This window comes from Phyllostomus hastatus, unplaced genomic scaffold, assembly GCF_019186645.2.
Source record: "Phyllostomus hastatus isolate PE091 unplaced genomic scaffold, TTU_PhHast_1.1 phas_contig_125, whole genome shotgun sequence".
NCBI classification, from domain to species: domain Eukaryota; kingdom Metazoa; phylum Chordata; class Mammalia; order Chiroptera; family Phyllostomidae; genus Phyllostomus; species Phyllostomus hastatus.
Window position 1 is genome coordinate 96,014 of NW_025333560.1, and position 21,873 is coordinate 117,886.

The 21,873-nt window shown below is 48.3% G+C and overlaps 1 pseudogene; it reads right to left on the reverse strand.

Moving 5' to 3' along the window:
* Positions 1 to 1,726: 1,726 nt before the first annotated feature.
* The window catches only part of LOC123825107, a 38,601-nt pseudogene continuing 18,454 nt past the window's right edge, over positions 1,727 to 21,873 (reverse strand).

The window sequence follows — 21,873 nt, forward strand, 5'->3', positions numbered from 1 at the left end:
ATCGACAGAATCTCTGTGACCATATTCTCAGAGAACTGACCTGTCACAAGTGCACTTGTTGTGTCTTCAAACAGTTTGATGGGGAAGAAAGTCTGGAAGTCCTGTCTGTTGATGGGAGTTCCCACTAGTTCTCCTGCTTGGTTGCACCAGCAGGTGCAGGATCAGAAGATGCTGTGGTGGATGCTGGAGGCACAGGTGCAGGGGCAGGTGTGGGAGTGGCATCTGAAGCAAGGGTGGGGGTGGGACCTGCCCCACAGCTGGTGCTGTGCAGGAGCAAACTGCTCTGGACCATGGCTGCTGGGCGCTGCCTGTGGCTGGGCAGGGTCCTGGGATGGGCGGGCTCCTCTGACCCACAGAGGAAGGCAGTGGGAGTGGGGGTGTCATTTCTCTTTTGCAGAGGGGCTCCTCCTCCACCCCCAAAACCTGGGCAAAGGGCAGGGCTGACAAACCTGGGAGGCAAGGGTGTGGCGAGGCTGTGGGCAGGCTCAGATCCATGGTGACAGTGTTTGTCCCACGCTCAGTTACAGGCAAAACGTTTTCAAGTTATTATCTTTAAGCATTATTTCCTTTATAAAGCTTTTGAAAGGTGCTTTGATAAATGATACAAAATGTCTTTTATTTCTGAAGAGTATTTCACTATAAATTGGTGCCGTATTTCAACAAAAGTTTTGCATCTGTTGATATTTCTTTTTATTTTTTATTTTTTGCTATTAGTTTTAATGTTTGAATTCTATGGATTGATTTTTTAAAAATATGAAACCAACCCACATTCCTGAAATCAATACCTACCTGGTCGGGATGGATGACACAGTTTATGCTTTGATGTATCTTGGTGATACTTTGTTTAGGACTCTGCACCTGAATTCACGTGAGAGGGCTTCCCTGTGAGGTCCCCTCCTGGTACCTCCCTCGTTTGGTTTTGTCATCAATTTATTTCTGGCCTGATAAAGTCAGCTGGGGCATGTGCCTTTCTTCTCTGTTCTCAGGAGATGATTGTGTAAGGCTGTTGTGTATAGGTTCCTGTCTGTGTGTATGTGTTTCATACATGCATATGTGTTCAGAAGCACTTACTGGTGAAGCTATTCAGACTCTGAGTTCAGTTTGCAGGAAAAATTTTTAATTACAAGGTCAATATAGTTAATACATATGACAGTGCAGAGTTTCACATTTCACCCACATACGAGTGCAGTTGTACGGTCCTTGTGCTGTGGGGTCTGACTTACCCCATGAAGCATGACATGCTCACGATGCCTCTGTGTCACTGCACTGACAGGATTTAATCTCTGTGGCCAAGTGACACTTCATCGCACAGGTTGCCACACCTTCATCTCAGCATGTGTGGGAGGACACTTAAGTGGTTTCTATGTCTTCACTTTTTTTCTTTTCTAAGATGTTCATTCATGGTTGTTAATATTCCATTTTGTAGGGCTGATGTGTAATATTTATATGATCATTCATTGAAAGCATTCTTTCACTTCCGTTTTGGATCTAAATTCACACATTGATTTTTGAGAAGTTAGTTTGTTTGATTCCAAAGTGTAGATATATTACTTATCTGTGATTGCAGAATCAGGGGACTCCCAGAGGGTCCCAGAAGCTGCTGGGGGCCCATGTCAGGTCCCCAGGCTGACTGGGGCCACTAGTGAGTGTCCTTCCCCAGCTCCCGTGGCTTCTGGGGTTCCTGCAGACCCTCTCCCTGGAGTGTGTGATCAGGGTTTTCCCTGGGCTAGTGGAAGGACAGAGCAGCATACACAGAGGGCTCATCTGGGGGGCTTCTCTGATGGGGAGGATGGGGGTGCACTAGTCTTCCATCTGAGGGTCAAAAGGTTTAGCTGGGCATAGGTCACATCCTGGGAGTCTTCAGATGCAGCAGCCTGGAGCAGGGGGAGAGTGAGAGGGGTGAAAGGTGGTTTGGGTTGGGGAAGCCTGGGGTGTGGGGAGGACAGGACCCACCTGACTGTCCATCTGCCTGTTTTCTTCTGCTTGTCTGCCCTTCCTGTCCAGCAATTCCTCTGACAGCAGGGAAGGAGAAAGGGTCATTCCCTGCATCTGCCTTGATGTTGAGAGGGTCACCTGGGCATAGGTCACTCCCTGGGGGTTGTCATGAGTCCTCTTCTGCTGCAGAGAGACAGTGAGACAGAACCAGAGTCTCCTTGACCCCACAGTTGAAACCCTCCAGTCACATGTCCACATGGTGTCAAAGTGACGACTTAAACTTCAGATCAGATGAGGTCATCCTCCTGATGGAGTCTGCAGGGACTCCCTCAGCTTTGGGACTCCTGGTGCTTCCATGGATCTGACTCTTAACCTAACGCTCTGTCTCTTGCTCATTTGGCTCCAGCCACAGGGTCCATCTGGCTGAAGCAGCAGGTCCTGCCTCATGGCCTTTGCACCTGCTGTCTCCTCTGTTCTCCCCTCACCACACACTCCTCCCCCTGCTCTTGCGTTATTCTCCTTCACAACACCTAGCTCTCCAGGATGCCATCTGTGTGTGTTTGCAGGTTTCTCGCTCACCCACAGGTGAGCTTGAGGAGTGTGGGGACAGGCTGCTCAGGCCTACACTGTGGCACCGACATGGAACCGGTAACCGGTGATCTCCCGTCACAGATGCTGGGTGAATGAGTGATGGGACCCTAGGACCTGCAGGAGGTTCCCTCCTTCATGCCTTCTCCTGAGACCTGGGTCTGCACAAGGTCAGACAGAGATTGAGTAGCCAGCAGAGAGGATCACCCAGGAGGGGTCATGAGGACACAGGGAAGGTACAGGAGTGAGTCACAGCAGAATGACCTGGTGCCCTTAAGGAGAGGTCAGTGTGGATGCTGCTGAGATACAGGTGAGGTGGACAGGAAATGACCATTGGAGTAAACTGGGCAAAACGAAGGTCCTTGGTGTCTTGGACAGGAGCAGGGGTCTCACCTGTGGGTCCAGCACCACCCTCTCCCTGGGCTGTGGATCCTTCACAGCAGCATCTGCTGGGGCAGAACAGGGAGTTTCTCCTGTCATGGTCCCTGAGATCTCAGGGCTGCAGTCCTGACAACTCCCAGATGGGTCACTAACCCAGGGGTGAGGTGAGGGGCCTGGTCACCCAGTGTGGTTTTCAGCCTCTCTCACCCCTGACCCCCACAACCTTTCAGGCTGTCCCCTCCCCCATTGCTTCCCAAAATCCTTGTCCCCTATTCCCAGGGCAGCTTTCCCTTCCTCCCACAGAGGGGCTCTTCCTGGGTGTCCACAGCTGGGTTGGATCTGGGGGGAGGAGTAAGGGGAGTTAGGGGTAGAGAAGGTCCTGTGTGGGTGGGGGTCTGGAGTCTTTGGGGCAGGAATTACTTGGTGCACAGGCCCGTCTTTGGGCTCTGGGTCTGTGGCCCCTGCAGGAGGTCAGATATCAGACTTTCCCTGGGCTGGTCAAGAGGGAGAGTCACAGCCCAAGGAGTGTAGGGGCCTTCCCATGTGATTACAGGGGAAAGAAGGAAACTTTAACACACTTGTGCATACATTTCATATTTCAGGAGATTGAAAACTATGAAAAATTACCTTATTTTATGTATATGTACTGACATTAAATGTAATCTTTCCAGAATTTCTGATGTGAGATTCTGGAGAAATCTGTTTTCTCAGATGACCTTCCCCATCTATTTGTTCTTCCTGCAGCAGGTGCTCTGAGCCTGTTTCTCCTGTGACCCAGGTCACCCCATTCCCTACTCACCCGATGTCCTGTCTTTGCTCTGATGCTGGTGTTGGAGGAGGAAGAAGAGGAAGAGGGAGAGGAGGAGGAGGAGGGTCACTGAGACCCCAATCAGCATGTTCAGGGTCCATTGGAGACCTTGGGCTGGAGTGACATCATGAATGAGCCAATGGTTCCATTTAATGAGCACTTACAGTGTGGAAGGCACGTGCTAGCATCTGTCATTCATTTGCTCTAACTTCACAGCCCTTGTGCACCTGGAATGGCTGCCTGACCACCCAGTCCACTGTGTCTCAGAGAGGCTAGCCACATTCCCCAGGCCACCCAGCCTAGCCAGGGCAGGGCTGGGACTGGACCCCATGATGTGGGTTCTCATTGCTGTCCTCATGCTGCTCCAGGTGGACACCAGCACCAAGCTCTGGGCTCCACATCTGTGGGGGTCATCCTGTTCACCTGGAGCTGAACGTCCTTCTTATTACCTGCCCCACAGCACAGCAGGGATACAGGTGGGCAGGCATGGGGTGAACCCTGATGCGTGCTGGGGATGGTGGGGCTGGGCTGGGACTCTGACTTCCTGAGCTCTGTGAGTTCCCTTACATCACCTAATGTCACTGCAGCCTTGTGAGCAGGAGGGGACCAGGGATGGACAGACAGGAACCTGCCATTCAGAGAAGAGAAGGGACCACCTGGCCCCACAGCACGAGCAACAGAGCTGGGACCTGAACTAGGTCTGACTCCAGCCTTTGTTCCCTGCCCTGAGGTGAGTCTGGGAGCTGAAGAAAAGGACCTGGATGTCTCAGGCCCTTGTCCTGCATGTCCCTCCCTGTACAGTGTCACCATCACTGCTACAGAGGGGACAGTCTCCATAACTTCACGTCTTTGGGTGCTTCCCTGTCAGATCTCCCTCCCTGAGGGTCAGAGCCACAACTGAATGATTTGAAAAAAAAAAAAAGAAGCTCTGAGCCACAATTTTCTCATTTTACACTTGGAGACACTGAGGCACAAAGAGGGGAAGAGCCTGTCCAAGTCAGAGCCTCCAGAGGAGCCTGAATTTCCTCAGAACTCAGCCCCTGTCCCCCAGGATACACCCACCACCTCCCCACAGAGACCCTCACTTACCACTCTGTGGTCCTGACTCCGTGGTAGAGAGGGGCAGATCCTCAGACTGTTCTGGAAATTCAGGTTGGGGGTGAGGGGTGGGGGCTGCCTTCTCCCCACTTGAGCCTGGCTACCCCTGTCCTGGGTGGGAATCACAGCATGTCCTTCTGCCAAGACCCTTCCCACCCATCATCTGGCTGCCACACAGCCCTGGAGGGCCCGTGATCCCCCGTGCATCACTGCCAGGCTCGCAGACCCCCAGGGAGACAAGGTTCCAGAACAGGTTGTCTTGTTCTCTCTGGGAGCAAGGCCTCTGCTAGTCCCCATGCTCATCCTGGTCTCTCTGGGTGAGGCCATGGGTGCTACAGAGGGAGTGGGATCAGGATGGGGGCCCCTGGCCTTTCCTCTTTGCTCAGCCCAAGGCCTCTATAGCTTCCCTTGTCCCCAGACCCTGTCTGGGCCCCAGGGATACAGAGGACAATGAGGCAGGGGTGGGGTGGTGCTGGTTTATCCATCCTCCTGGCAGGTAAGAGTCTCCTCATCCTGGTGTTCCTTCGGTGACTCCCTCACTCCATATCTGGCCTAAAGGTCCTGTGGGGACAGAGTCTGAAATGACCATGAGGATGCAGTGGAGGAGCTGGGGATCCTCACCTGAAATCAGGAGCTCCAGGGGGGTCACTGGGCTGTGACAGCTGGAAGAGGGAGGAGCTGTGTGAGCTGCTAGCACCTATAGGTCCCATTGTGGCCCCAGGTCACAGGGCTGATGGTGAAGTTGGCATGAGAGGGGGCAGCCGTGTCCTTCAGATGAAGCTGCTGGGGGAGGATCCAGGGACCCCCTCCCTGTGCAGGTGGAAGGTATCAGCCCTGACCTCAGATCCACACTGCAGGATCACGTTCGCTCCCCAGGGCACTGAGGGCCCTGGCTGTGCTGAGAGAGAGGGTTTCTCGTATATTTCTGGGGAGAGGAGGGCTGTGATGTGCAGAGTCACTGCTACCCCCACACACTTGACTGTGAGCTGATGGGCCATGTCCTTCTGCAGGGCTGCTCACTCCCTCTGTCAGCTCCTCTCAGTCCCTCTGAGTCAGTGCCTTTCATCTTTATGCTTCTCAGTCCCTCCCCTTAGACCTAAGCCCCTCTCAGCCTCTGCTCCAGGACCCTCACCTGGATCCCATCAGCACAGTGGTGACCCTGGGCCAGAGCCCCAAGGAAGACAGTCAGGACAGGGGGCAGGACAGGGCTCCTAACCTGCAATCATGATGTCCAGGGAGGCGCTGAGGGCTGACCACACATAGAAGAGGTTGTGTCTGCTGTAGCACCTGTACTGGCCCCTGTGGGTGAAGTTCACAGGGCCCAGGGGGAAGTCGGGGCTGTTCTGCCCATGGAGACTCTGGGGCAGTGTAGTCCCCTCGTCCTTGGTCAGAGCGAATGTGTCAAAGCCAGGCTGTGAGTGACACTGGAGGGTCAGGCTGTCTCCAGGAAGCAGCAGGGGGCCTGGCTGGGCTGACAGAAAGGGCTCCCTGTACACACCTGGGGAGAAGGTCATTGTCACCCAGGGGACACACACACACTATCCATGGGGGCTGCAGGGAGAGCTTCATTTGTGCTTTTCTAAGTCTCCTCCCTGTGGTTCTCTCCCCAACAAGCCTATGTCACTGACCCCAGTGACCCCAAGGCTTTTAATCACAAGGTTTAGATTAGTTATTTGGGCACAAGAAAGAATAGAAGCCAAGTGTGGGCCACCTCACCTGTGACCTCGAGGTGCAGAGGGGCACTGGGCTGAGACCACACATTGGGGTTGGAGCTGGAGGAACCATAGCATCTGTAGGTCCCCCCATGGGAGGAGCTCATGGGGCCCATAGGGAAGACAGCCTGCCAGCTCCCATCATAGGGTCTCTGCTCAGATTTCCTGTGTTGCAGCGGCTCAGCCCCTCCCTCCTTCAGCAGGTGGAAAGGGCCTGATGTGTCCTTTGAGATACAGAAGAAGGACACTCTCCCTCCTGAGGCCACCACTGGGCCTGCCTGGGCTGAGTGGGAGGGTGCACTGTACTCTCCTGAGGGAGAAGGAAAGATCTGTGTTAAATGTGGGACAATCACTGCACCTTCCCCAGGTGTGGGCTGTGAGGGGTGATGTCTCCCTGCAGCCACACTCTGATCTTCCTTGCCTGTGAGTAGGGAACTCAGTTCCACCCTCTCACCTGTCATCACCAGCAACAGGGGGTCACTCTGCTCAGACCAGTGTCTGGAGCTGGAATATGCACAGTGGTATCTCCCCCACACTGTTGGGGGCTCATGGACTTAATGGGGAACTCGGTCTTGTTGCTGGAAGCCTGTGGGATCCTTGTGTCCAAGTTCTGAGAGCCCCTGTCTTTATACAGATTGTAGTGATCTGCCTGCAGACACTGCTGACACCAGATGGTCACAGGGCTCCCCTTGCTGACCATGGGGCCTGGGTCAGCCCAGATGGAGGGTTTGGGGGGGATTCCTGGAAAGGAATCAGTCCTGCAGTGCCAGGGGGTGTCCTTGTCCCCTCAGTTTCCCCAGCTTTCATTCCAAGACCCCTCCCACACTGGTCACCATCAGCCCAGACCCACTGTGTGTCCCTCAGCTGCCTAGGGACATCACTGTGCTGAAGCAGGAGGTCTGGGGGAGGACTCACCTGCCTGGACCTGGTCCCACGGGCCCTGACACAGCCCTGGAAGAGAGTTCCTGTGAGTTATTTTTCATCCCCCACACACAAGCTCCAGGCCTGTTCTTGGCCCCTGAGCACTGGAGTCACACATGGGTCTGAGTCACTTCTTCTTCCACCAGGATGTCTGTCCACACTGAGCCTCCTCAGTCCCAGGGCCCTTCAGGGAATCGGACCTGGGAGAGAAAGGCACCCCATCCCTCTCTTTTTGCCAAAACTCAGCAAGACCGAGAAGAGTGATGAAGGTCAGGGTCATAACTCTGTCTCCCAGGGTTCCCAGTGGTTCAGATGATGTACAATGTCCACAGCTCAGCAGGACAGACAGACCCACGGGGTGTAGCTCCGTGTGACAAGTCTCAGTTTCCTACTCAGTGGCAATTGGCCCTCCCTGAAAGATAGTGGAGGAGACAGCAGGTTCTGGGACTTTTCAGTAGATTCAGCAGACTGAGTCTCAGCAGGCGCCATATGTACTGCCTCCATGTCATGTCACACTCAAGTCCAGAGGGTAGGTAACACCTCAGCATGAGGGCAGAGGATGCTGGGTAGGATGCAGGAGCAGCCCAATTTTTGTTGCAGTTCTGACTCTGCCTTTTCCAGAACCCAGGTAACCATGGGCATTCATTTTCTTTCCTGAGACAACGTAAATGCAAAGTTTCTTCTGGCCTTTCTCCATTCAGGCATCTGGCTGATATTGACTGAGCAGGTGCCCTGTCCAGCACAGGACCAGCACCGGGGGGTGAGAGAACATCACTATAGACCAGAAAGAGGGTGATTATTCTAAGAGCTGTGAGTCACCAAGGTATTTGGTGCCCTGTTCACATGGGGCCTCTGCTCCCTACAGGCACTATTGGGTTTGTTCTTTAAAGTTACAGAAAAGAACTCAGTAAAAAAAACATGTGAGCAGATGGGTATTTTCAGAAGATACCACTGTGTGGGAATAGAATGTAGTAAGATTTGTGGATAATAAACAGTGATAAAACTCCAACACTATAGGATACCCGTTGATGAGTTAGTCAGAGTTCTAAGTGGTTTGTGAGGATTTGTTATGAAATCTTAAGCAATCCCTAACATAAAAGTGTGCGTAGAGTTGAGTGAGAAGTGCTGGAAGTCTTCTTTGTGTGTCTTGGTCTAGGAGGTGTGCAGTGGAGTCTGCACAGAGCAGACTGGCTCAGAGGGTGCCCATGACAAGCCCAGTGTGGCCATGACCCAGGTGTGTGAGTCTGGGGAGGGGAGGTGGGCACTGGGAAGGGTCTGGTTTGTAGGAAAGACTTGGCTCTGCTGGGGATGGAGAGTTTAGCTCAGCCTGATCTCCAACAACATGGACCATTAGGTGGAGCTCCTTGGGTGTGTTGGGGTGAGGTGGAGACCTGTGGAAAGACTGTGTGCAGGGAGGACCTGTGACAGGTAAGTTCAGGTCCATGGGAGTGAACCCCTCAACTGGGAGTGAGGGTCCACAGGAGGCCAGGCAGAGGATGATGGGTTTGCACCCACTCGATGTCTTGGGTCTTCACCTGAGTATGACTGTGGAGGGGAACTGGGTCACAGAAAGAGGGTCTCAGGGTCAGAGCTGTGGGTGTGTTCATTGGGTGGGGGGAAGAGAGGGAAGAGCTGAGGGCACATCAGCTCTCTGCCTGGGTGGCCTGGGCAGCCAATGGGGCTGTCTGCAGACTGACCACCCACTGAAGGGCAAGAGGCATGGGGAGAGGATTACAACATGGTCACCTGATCCACAGAGAGAGCCACCTGCCCTCCCAGCCATGTGTGTGATTTGGTTTCTGCCTCACACCCCCCCCATCTCAGACTTCCTCATCTCTGTGAGCAGGAGACCTTCTCTCTATCCCTCCCATCCAAGCCCCTGAGCATGTCTGCCTCCTCACTGCCCTGCTCTGTGAGGGGTAACCCTGCATCTGACACTGGCCACTCTGTGTCCATAAGCTGAGCAAAAGTAGCAGTTGAACACTACTCACAGGTTTTAATCTAAGACAAAGGGAAACATTTTTGATGTTCGGCTCAGCCAATCACTTCCACTCTCCTTTTTTCCCTCATTGCAAACAAGGGTGAGAACTCAGCTTTCATGGGTGTTGTGAGGATCAGTAGAGCCTGAGACCTGAACAGGTTCCCTCTGTGTGATTTCTGGGTCCTGATTAAGACACAGGTTTGAGACTTGTGGGAGGAAAGGCTACTTGGAAGCCACATACAAATCCTCTAAGCCCTCAGGGGGCATCAGAAGCTACAAGGCATCCTTGGTTTATTGACACATGAGCCCAGACTGAGAGGAGACAGGAAGGACGCTGCTCATACTGGATCTTGGACTCACCACACTCAGGAGTGAGGGTGGGACTCCCACCAGGGGCTGAGCCTGAGCACTGGGAGCCTCTGACCTGGAGGGAGTCCTGTCTCTCATGAAAATGCCTGGGGATATGGGGTCACTTGTAAGGCAAAAAAGGATCCATTGGGGGGCCATGGCTATTGACTTGCATTTGTTATTAATGCGGTAAAATCACATAACATAGATTTGAGCCTTTTAAAATGTGGAATTCACTGGAATGTAGTAAGTGCACAGTGTCTCAATCACAACTTTTATGTTGTTTTAATAAGGAATTTGCTTAATCCTGCCCCCAAATTACACAAAGCTGTCAGTCTCTCATCTCTCTTCTTCGTCAGTCCCCAACAAGCCCACCTGACTTCTGTCCCTGTGGGTTTCCTCCTCCTGGACGCTTCATACAAACAGAGTTACAGAAAATGTGACCCTTTCTCTCTGGCTTCTGTCACTTAGCTGCAGAATGTTGATGTTCACCCAGCAGGTAGCAAGTGTGAGTATATTGTTTTTATGGCATAAAAAGAGAACTCCAGCCTTGGCTGATGTGGCACAGTGGATTGAGCACAGGCCTGTGAACCAAGGGGTTGCTGGTTCGATTCCCAGTCTAGGGCACATGCCTGGGTTGCAGGCCGGGTCCCCAGTGTGGAGTATGTGAGATGGAAACACACACTGATATTTCTCTCCCTCTTTTGCTCCTTCCTTTCCCCTCTCTCTAGAAATAAATAAATAATTTTTTTAAAAAGAACAGAACTCCAGGGTTATGAAGACACAAGATTTTGTTTATATGAGTGGGATCCAGCATGAAGGGGTGTGTAGATGTGAACCCAAACCCACCATGTGGGGCAGCCCCTCAGGTCACAGGGGTGAGAACAGGACTGTCAAGGGGCGTCAGTGAGGATGAGGAGGGACAGCCCCACAGTGGAAGGCAGGAGATGTCTCCCCAGGAACATGGCTCATGTTTCCTGTCCCCAAACCTCATCTGCCACCTCTGTTCTCCCGGACACATCAGCAGACAGTTTCCCCACCTGTGGTCAAGCTGTCATTCACCACCTCCTGGGTCATCAGGTGGGCTCCATGGCTCCCCCCCACTGTGAACGGTGCCCTGTTCCCTCTGTGCTCACGTCCTGGCTGTAGTGTGGGCCCTCCTCTCAATGTTCAGAGGCTGAAACAGCAGGACCTGAGGTGTTCTGACTTGTTCTGTGATGGGCTGATGCTGTCGGCTGTCCCTGAGGATCATGACATGGGGGTGTGAGTGAGGACCTGGGGAGACTCCAGCTTCCCTCCTGGGGTCTGTGCTCCCCGATGCCCCACTTCTCAGAGTGTAACTTTCACACGGTTTTGTCATGAGCCCTGACTCAACTCTGCCAGCTTCCTGTCTCTTCCTTGGATCATCTCAGCCTTGTTGTCTCTAAACCTGCACAGATTCACTTTCTTTTTTAAAAAATATATTTTATTAATTATGCTATTACAGTTGTTTCATTTTTTCTTCCCTTTATTTCCCTACATCTTGTTGCCCCCCTCCCATCAGCATTACTCCACCTATGTTCATGTCCATGGGTCATACATGTAAGTTTTTTGGCTTCTCCATTTCCCATCCTATTCTTAACCTCCCCCTGTCTATTTTGTACCCACCATTGATGCTTATTCTCTGTATCTTTTCCCTCATTTTTCTTCCTCCTTCTCCCTGCCTACAACCCTCCACGTGATCTCTGTTTCTGTGAATCTGTTACTATTCTAGGTTGAATTTTTAGTCCGTTTTTGGTTTTGTTTTTTTAGGTTCAGTTGTTGATAGTTGTGAGTTTGTTGTCCTTTTACTGTTCATATTTTTGATTATCTTCTTTTTCTTAGATGAAGTCCCTTTAACATTTCATAGAATAAGGGCTTGGTGATGATGAAGTCCTTTAACTTGACCTTATTTGAGAAGCACTTTATCTGCCCTCCCATTAAAATGAAAGCTTTGCTGGACAGAGTAATCTTGGATGTAGGTCCTTGCCTTTCATGACCACAAATACTCCTTTCCACCCCCCTTCTTGCCAGCAGGGTTTCTTTTGAAAAATCAGCTAATTGTCTTATAGGAACTCCTTTGTATATAACTGTCTCTTTTTTCTCTTGCTGCTTTTTAAGATTCTCTCCTTATCTTTAATTTTGGGCAATGAATTATGATGTGCCTTGGAGTGTGCTTCCTTGGGTCCAACTTCTTTGGGACTCTCTGAGCTTCTTAGAGTTCCTGGAAGCCATTTTTTTTACCATATTAGGGAAGTTCTCCTTCAATATTTTTTTCAGATAAATTTTCAATTTATTGCTCTTCCTCTTCTCCTTCTGGCATTCTTATGATTTGGTTGTTGAATCAATTAAAGTTTTCTTGGTAGTTCCTAATCCAGTCCTCATTTTTTTGAAATCTTATTTCATCATTCTCTCCTGGTTGAATGTTTGTTTCTAACTTCTGCTCCAAATCATTGATTTGAATACTGGTTTCCTTCCCATCACTCTTGGCTCCCTGTACATTTTCTTTTATTTCGCTTCGCATAGCCTTCACTTCTTCCTCTATTTTATGACCATACTCAACCATTTCTGTGAGCATGTTGATTACCAGTGTTTTGAACGCTGCATCTGAATAGGTTGGTTACTTCTTCATCACTTAGTCGTATCTTTTCTGGAGCTTTGATCTGTTCTTTCATTTGGGCCTTATTTTTTTTTTTTTGTCTCATTGTGCCTATTATGTAGTAAGGGATGGAGCCTTAGGTATTTGCCTGGACACAGCAATCCATATTGTTATGTTGTGGTGCTGTATGTGGCAGAGGAGTCCAAGAGGGAACTGTGCTCCCAGTGGGCTTTCAATCACTTCCTCTGCTACCCACAAGCAAATTGGACCCTTCTGATGTTCATTCCTAGGTGGGTGGTTTTGTGTATTTCTAGCATCCAATGGGTCTCTCCAGTGAACTCTCCTATGAGGCTGGGAGTTTCTTCTGCTCCCTCTGCCCCCACAGGTTTTTTTCTGTTAGAGGTTTTGAGCCTTTATTTCCCCACACTGGAACCCTGAGTTGTGCTGTCTGTCTCGGTCCCCAGTTGTTCCTCCTAGTTTATTTGCACACAATTGTGGGACTGCTCACTCTGCCAGCTGTCACCTCATTTGGTCTTCCAGCCACTGACTTGGTGCAAGTCCTCTCCACTCCATCTGCCTGTCTCTGCCCCTTCTAGTGGTCTGTATGGATGTTTCTTCTTCAACTCCTTGGTTGTCAGACTTCCACACAGTTTGATTTTCTGGAAGTTCTTGTTATTTTTTGTTTTTAAATTATATTGTCCTTCTTTTGGTTATTCAAGGAGGCAAAGTGTATCCATCTACATCTCCATCTTGGCCAGAAGTCTGCACAGATTCACTTTGGACTAGAGTTTACTGTGCTTCAGAGCTCAGGATTAGTAATAAATGGGCAGGATATGGAAATGGTTAAGTTGGGTGTTCTGGGTTCTGTCTGAGAGGCAGACCCCAAAAGCTCATTCCCCTACAGCTGAGAGATCCACTAAGAAAAAAAAAGCTGATGAACCAGGTTCTATGAATTAGGGGTTGGTGTGTCAGGGCTCCTGAATATCCTTTTCTATGGAGTCCCTTAAATTCCCCCATGTAATACAGTTTCAAACTGAAGGGATAGAGACCTCAGCTGAGTGAGCTCAGAACGAACAGGGTTTGTGTCCCCTGCCCTGAGACCAGGAGCTCCAGGGTTCCCTACAGCTATGGGAAGGTGTGGTGTGACTTGAAGCACCTGTAGGTCTCTCCATGGGCTGAGGTCAAGGGACTCATTAGGAGTTGGGTGAGGTGGGAATGGGCTGACCCCTCCATGGAAAGAAGGAAAGTGGCCCTCGGGCTCTGTGACTGACACAGCAGGGTCATGTTCCCTCCTCAGACCACCGTGGGGCCTGGCTGGACTGAGAGGGATGGTCTGTGAGGGATCCATGACAGAGAAAGGAGGTTCAGGCTGGGCTGGGCTCTGCCTTCCTGAGCTCTGTGAGACCCCTTATGTCACCACAGGCCTGTGAGGAGGAGGGAACCAGGGATGAACAGACATGAACCTGACACTCAGAGGGGAGAAGGGACCCCCCAGCCTAACAGCAGAAGCAGCAGAGCCAGGACCTGGACCAGGCCTGACTCCAGCCCTTGTTCCCTCCTCTGAGCTGAGCACCTGAGCTGAGGGACAGAGCCTGAAACCCCAGACATTGTCTTCTTATCCCTCCCTGTGCACTGTCACTGTCACTGCTACAGAGAGGACAGTCTCCAAAACATAAGGTTCTAGGGGACTTCCCTGTGTGCCCCCCCTTCAAGGATATCAGAGCCACAACTGAAAGAATTAAAAAAAAAGAAGAAGAAGAAGCTCTGAGCCACAATTCTCTCCTTTTATACTTGGAGACACTGAGGCACATAAGAGAAGGGTGTGTCCAAGTCAGAGCCTTCAGAGGTGCCCGAGCTTGCACAGGACTCAGCCCCTATCCCCATGGACACCCCCACCACCTCCTCACAGAGACTCTCACTGTTCTGTTGGCCTGACTCTGTGACTAGGGCTTTTCGATCTTTAGAGCCTTCTGGAAATTCAGGATGGGGGTGAGAGGTGGGTGCTGCCTTCTCCCCATTTTATTTGACTGTGCCTCTGGCAGCCTGGATGCAGCATGTCCCTCTGCCATGCCCACCCCTCCTATCACCTGCCAGCCCCAGAGCCCTGGGGGCCCTGTGGTTCCAGCATCTCTGCTTGACTCCCAGTCCCTGGGACACAAGTACATCCCTGAGTGTCTGGGGGACATGACACCCCTGATGGATGCTCAGAACTTCCTGTGGCTGTTCTGTGCTCTCTCTGAGCAGAGTTCTCAGGGACTCAGCAGCTGTGGGGATGGGTCCTGTGGGTAGAGGGCAGGGTCCTCCAGAGGGTCCTGGGAATGAAGACAGAAGTGGGTGGGGGTCTGGGACTAACCCTGGAGTCAGCATAACCCAGGATCTTCTGCCACATCTCCTCTTTGGCCCCCCTAGACATGCCTCCTGCCCACCTGTCATCTTTGGAACCCACATGAAGGGGAGGAGTGGGCAGGACTGGGAGGGTCTCTGGGGGCAGATCTCTGTTGGGCAACCACCACTCAGAGCCCCTCACTTTCATCCAACTCCAGACATCTCCTGGGGGACAGGACTCTGAGCTGACTGTGCACTCAGAGAGGATGGGGGTCAGGGCCCTTCACCTGAAATGGGGAGCTCCAGGGTGTCTCTGGGCCCTGACCTCACCTGGGGAGAGGTGTTCCTATAACAGCCATAGCACCTGAATGTCCACCCGTGGCTGGGGGTCACAGGACTCACAGTGAACTGGGCCAGGATCTGTCCACTGGGGTGAGGCTGTGAGTTCAGGGTCCAGGAGAGCCTGTCTTCTCCTTCCTTAGTCAGAATGAACCTGTCTAATTCCTCCCATGTGCCACACTGGTGCCTCAGGTTCCTCCTGAGGTCACCACAGGGCTGGGTAGGGCTGAGAGCCTGGGTGTGCTATAGGATCCTAGGAGAGAAGGAGGCAGTGTGTTAAATGGGGCTTATACCTTCCTCACATCCCCCAGGTCTGGGCTGTGAAAGGGAGACACTCTGAGAGCATCTCCCTTCCTGAGGGAAGACCCTGAGGCTGAGACCCCCGGTTGTCCCCTCACCTGTCACCACCAGGTCCAGGAGGTCACTGTGGTCCAAGAAGTCAGAGGGACAACAAAATATTTCTCTGCATTGATGTCTTCCATGAAGAACTTGGCCTGGTTCCCGGGAACCAGAGGTTTCTGTCTGTCCAAGGGTGTATCCACTTCTTCTGCATACATACAACACTCCGGGTCCCCGAACACCAGATCATCACAGGGTTCCCTAAGGGGATCACAGAGCCTGGCTCAGGCCAGATGGTGGGTTTGTGGAGGGTCCCTGGAAGGAATCAGAGGCTGCATTCCCCACTCCCTCATTCCCCCAGCTCAGCCCACATCCCTCCTCTTTTATCAGCTAATCCCTGGACCTCTGTGTCACCTCCTGAGCCCCAGAGGTGAAGTAGGAGGAGGGACAGGGAAATTGGGGAGGACTCACCATTCTGCTCACAGGTTTTCTGGCCTAGTTTCAGCCCTGGAAGAGAGTCCTTGTCAGATTTTCAACAAAATGTCTCAGCTGATTCCCTGCTATTAGGGCCTCATCTGTTCCAGCTGCCTGAGCCCTGAGGTTCCCCATGAACCAGCCTATGAAGCTGCCACATCCTTTCCTGCTGCCCCATCCCCATGTCCACAACTGACAGAGGCAGAGAAGAGCAGGGAGGATGCACATCTGCTCTGAGTGCTCCCGCTCTGCAGGTAGACGAGACCCTAGGTGTTTCTCTGTCCTCCAGGCTCCAATCCTGAGCCTGGAGGACAGAAATGCACAGGATGTGGTGAGTCAGGGGCTGTTTCCACCCTTCCGGGTTCCCACACCTGTGGACCCACAGCAAAGGGACAGCCGCACCCTGGGCCTGGCTCTGGGTTTTTCTATGATGAGGGGTCAGGAGGACATGAGGCACTCAGGAATTTCTCAGTCCAGATCTGGGGTCTCTTCTCACTGCCAGGACCCTCTGCCTGGTGTGTGGTCCTGTCAGAGAGAGTGGGACCCAGGCTCTGGTCCTCCATCCACCCTCCACAGGCTGATGCTAAATAGAACTTGCTACTCGTTGTCTCAGCCTCCCACAAAGAGGATATACTTGTTTACTGATCACCTAGTAAAGCCGAGTGTGTCAGAGCTAGAAATGCATCCATGATCCAAGAGACTGATTTTCTGCATTTTGAGAACTCTTAGTAGAAAATAAGCATCCTAAATCTAAAGTGGAAATACCTTTACTTACAAAGGAGAAATGAGAAAAAATATGAGAACTCCTGGGACCATGAGTAGTCTGTGGTTGAGGAAACAGCTTTTTTTTTTTTTCATCTTCATTGAGGGATATGTTTATTGATTTTGTAGAGAGATGATGGGAGAGACAGTTAGAGAGGCATTGATGAGAGAGAGAAACATTGATCATTTGCCTCCCCTACACATCTGGACTGGGATTGAACTCACAATCCTTTGGTGTATGGGATGACATCCCAAGCAAGTAAGCCACTGGGTAAGCAAGGGCTGAGGGAAGAGCTGTTGAATGAGGTGTAATCCTAGAAGGTGGGACTGAGAATACTCTGGAGAGGAAAGAATATTATAAAGAAATTCATAAACAGAGAGTGTCTGATAGCAGTAAGGGAGGGTGAGGTGGTGGATGGTCATGGGAATGCTCTATGCCACTCAAGGATGTTGGATTAAGTGTGTAAGGGAGAGGAATATACAGGAATGAACTGTTACAGTCACTCTGGGTTATGAATCTCATAGTTGCTGTGTGTTACAGAGGAACTAGAGCAGTGTAATCTGTGTGTTTAATGTATAATGTGAACAGTACTTGAACTCCAATCCTGTGTGTCCAACAATATTAGATGAAAGGCTTCCATGGATTCACCACACAATCCATGCATATTTTTGGCTGTCACAAAAAATGTAGAGAAGAGAAATGAGGAGAAGAAATCTCAGTGTTGCATCTAATCCTGTACTTCTAGCTGGAAACTTGGGAAGGAATATGCTAATTCTATAGAACTCTAAGCAAGCAGAGATGGAGGAGAACAGATGGTCCATAGGAGGTGGTGTGAGTGTGTCTCTGAGTGCAAGTATATATGTGTGGGAGTGTATATGTGTGAGTGTGTGTATGTGTGTGTGTGACTGTGTGTTCACAGAGTAACTGCACCTGTGTGGTTGAGGGAAGCAGCAGTGGGAGCTGAGGATGGAGGGTCACAGGTGGATGATCATGAACAGCTGTGAGTTCAGAATAGTCTAAATTTACCCTAAAGACATTGAGGACCATGGATGGATTTGAGCAGAAATGGACAGATTCTGAAAAAGAGGTGGAGAGACTGATAAGGAGGGTAAACTGCAGAAGAGAGTGTGCACTTAGAGATCAGAATACAGGCAGGTGGTGGATGTGGCCATTGCTGTCGGGTTGTGAAGGATGACCTTCCCTCTCCACTTTGTTGATTGCAGACTCCAAGGAGCCCTCATGACAGAGAGCCAGGAGAAGGGGCAGGGACAAGCCTGGGGTCTGTGCACACACTCTGCTCTCACAGGAGAGCTCAGTGCTCCCTCCAGGCCCTGGAACACAGGTGCTGCATCTCACACTGTTTCCACATGACTCTGTCTCTGTGAGACGTGGTCTCTTTCTCTCTTCTTCTTCTTGGGTTAATTCTTTGCGTTATTTCTGCCTCCTCAGTGCACCTTTGATGCTGGGCATCATTCTTTTATTGAAATTGTTGAGACTTTGAGGATTTGGAAAACAATGGACATTCGTGAGTTCTGTTAGAGGCAGAAAAACACCCCCAACACTTTAAATGTCGGTTGCTTCAATACTACATCCTGAATGGCTGAAGGACCCTTAAGCAGCCTGCTTGCTCTGCTGCTCTCACTTTTCTCACTCATAGCTCACTGATACCAGCACCACCACCACAAGTGTGATCAGAATTCACGCTGCCTGAGATATGGGGCAAAGGAAACCAGGAATTCCGATTTAGAGACATTGGAAGTTTGAGAAACTGAAAAGCAGAGATACCTCATCCAATGGAGCCAAGGAAAGGATCAGACTCAGACCACAGAACAAGGTCACGTAATCAGGACAGAGACCCTCGTAGTGCAGTTGGTGGCTCTTGGTCTTTCTGTCACAGGTGCTGGGCCAGTTGGGGATGACTGTGGAACAAGGTGAACTTCATTCCACAAATGAAATTCACTCCATACACAAAATGGATGCCAGATTCAAGATGGACTGAAGAGTAAACCAATTACTTTTTCTTTAGCAAAATATGTAGGAGATGTCTTTGTTTTTTCTTTGAGAGAAGCTTGTTTAAAAAATATTTTAATTTTTTTTATCCTATTACAGTCATCCCAATTTCCCCCCTTTGCCCTCCTCTGCCCATGCCAGGCCCCCACTCCCACAGTCAATTCCCACACTGTTGTCCATGTCTGCGGGCCATTTCATACATGTTCTTTGACTAGTCCCTTCCCCTTTTCCCCACTATTATCCCTCTCCTCCCCGCTCTTTTCACTGTCAGTCCGTTCCATGATTCCATGCCTGTGGTTATACTTTGTTCATGAGTTTATTTTGCTCATTAGATTCCTCTTATAGGTGAGATCATATGACATTTGTCTTTCACCAACTGGCTTATTTCACCTAATTAGCATACTATTCTCCAGTTCCATCCATGCTGTTGTGAAAGGCAGGAGCTCCTTCTTTCTTTCTGCTGTGTAGTATTCCATTGTGTAAATGTACCACAGTTTTCTGATTCACTCATTTGCTGATCTGCACATGGGTTGTTTTTAGCATTTGGCTCTTGTAAATAGTGTTGCTATGAACATAATGGTGAATAATTTCTTTTGAGTTGGTGAATAGGGATTCTTAGGTCTATTCCCATAGGAAGAGAGGATGGGATGGGCATGGGAAGGGAAAGGAAAAAATTGGGACAGCTGTAATAAAACAACAATAAAACATTGAAACACACACACACACACACACACAGAAACAGAAAAGAGACACGGCTAGGTGGGCTGTAGATGAGGGCTTGGAGCCGTCCACTACCCAGTGCTGAAATCTCCACCACCTCTTGGGATTCACATTTAAATTGGACAGAATCAGGGGAGATGTAGGTGGTCCATGGTTTTGAGGAAAGCCTCTTAGATACACGTGCACACTCCTTTCCAAGGCTGGACTTGGTCTTGGTCAGCACACCCTCTGGACAGTAGATGAGCTGTCCTCACTTGGGGATTCTGTGATGACTTTTGTGGATCTACTTTGCAGTATCAGGTTTGTGCTGTTCTTACATTAGGAAAAAAGGGCCAAGTCTCAGTGGACAATGCTATAGTAGAGCTTTTGATGATTTGTTTTTCAGTTGTTAAGGTGAAGTTCAAGATCAAAATGACAGGATGCGGTGGGCAGTGTCCCCACACCGCCATATGTACTGTGCAAAGTGCCAGTCACACAGGAAGAGGACCAGCTCTGCTCACCCTAAACATAGCAGGTGCTGAGGGACTGACCTGAGCCACATCACTCAGTGCCCCTCGTGTCTAAGCCGTGATGTTTGTCTTTCCTCAACTCTACAGTCAGAGATAGATTTTAACATAGTTTGCTGTCATTTGAAAGTGATAACAACTTAGTTCACAGTATTCAATATTTCTGGGTCAAGCTGATGTAGGAAATGGTTGGGGATATCAACTTATTTATAGGAGAAATATGAAGTCTCTCTCTTCTAATATCTATTAGGTTTTATAACAGATGCATATTTTTATTCTCTTGCCAAACAGAAAGCAAACAGCTTGATTCTGCATTTCTAGAAGAGAAGAAAACCTATGAAGTCTGTTTTTTGTTGTTTTATTGAAATCATGTTTTTACCTATGAGTCAAAACCCATTTTCTTCTATGAGAGAGAGAGGGGGACAGAAAAGGAAAGAGAGAGAGAGAATTTTTTAGTTTGGTAAGTTTGCCACAATAAAATACAGCTAAGTGGGTGGCTTAGGTCAGAAGAAATTAGTTTTATTAGATTCCAGATTAGTTTTATTTATTAGTTTTATTAGATAAATCTAATTAGATTTATTAGATTCCAATTCACATGAATTGATTGACAGATGAATATTATATATACTATAAATATATAATATTAGTAAATATAAATACATTTCACATATAAATAAAGTTATATAATTATATATAAATATGTAATAATATAACAGATATAATTACATTATATATAATTATATAATGAAAATATAAATATACTATAAACATATACATATGATATAAATATAACATCATATATTAAAACTACAATATAAAATATGAATATATAAATATATAATGTGTACAATGCCATGACATGTAAATTATAATATAATATAAATATATAACATATAACGTAATGTTTATTATATTACACACTATTATACAATAAACATAATATAATATATGATTATATTGTGCACTATATATCATATGTTATATACTATATACTGTACTATACATGATATTATATAATACATAGTATTTATATATTATAAACATCATATATTATATTACATATAAATTTCTACATTATTTAAATATTTATATTATATATTATATATTTATATATTCATAATGTATAAAAATATGTTTATATATTTATGTGTGTTATATTTATATATTTATATATTATATATAAGCATGCATGTATATATTTATAATTCATATATTCACATACATTATATATGTTTACATATTATATATAAAACATATTCATGTGTTTACACACTCACATATTTATATATCATATTTATATTTTATATATAAAATATATATTTATATTTTAATTTTTATATTATATAAAAATATATATTTTTTATTTTATTGAATATTTTTATTATATATTATACATAAATATATAATGTTTATATAAGATATATTATATTGTATGTATAAGCACACACAGATAGTAGATAAATGGGGACATATGTAGATACATACTAAACTTTCCAACATTTGCTCTGGTCAGCCCCATTACTTGTCCAGCTTTTTAGGTAAGTTGTTTTTACATAAAGCCTGTGGATAATTTTTTCCAGCTTTACTGATATATAATTGAGAAAAATGTTAGGTGACAATATGTTGAATTGATACATTTAAATATTATAATATGATAACTTCAAAGCTTTAATGGGAGTTGGGGGTACATGGAGTGGGAGGAGGAGGGCAAAGGCGGGAAAATCGGAACAACCATAATAGAATAACAATAAAATATAAAAAAGAGGTATGAGCAAAAATACCTATGAGTCACATAATTATCACTTTTTTGTGATGAGAACATGTAAGATACATTCTCTTAGCAACTTCCGGGTCCATCACACAGTTTGGTTAACTGTACCCACTAGGCTGTACGTGAGGTCCCAGGATGTGCTAATCTCATTACTGAAAGTCGATGCTTTTTGACCAACTTCTCTCCTTTCCCCTCACTCCCTGTGGTCACCACCATTCCACCCTCGGTTTCTACATG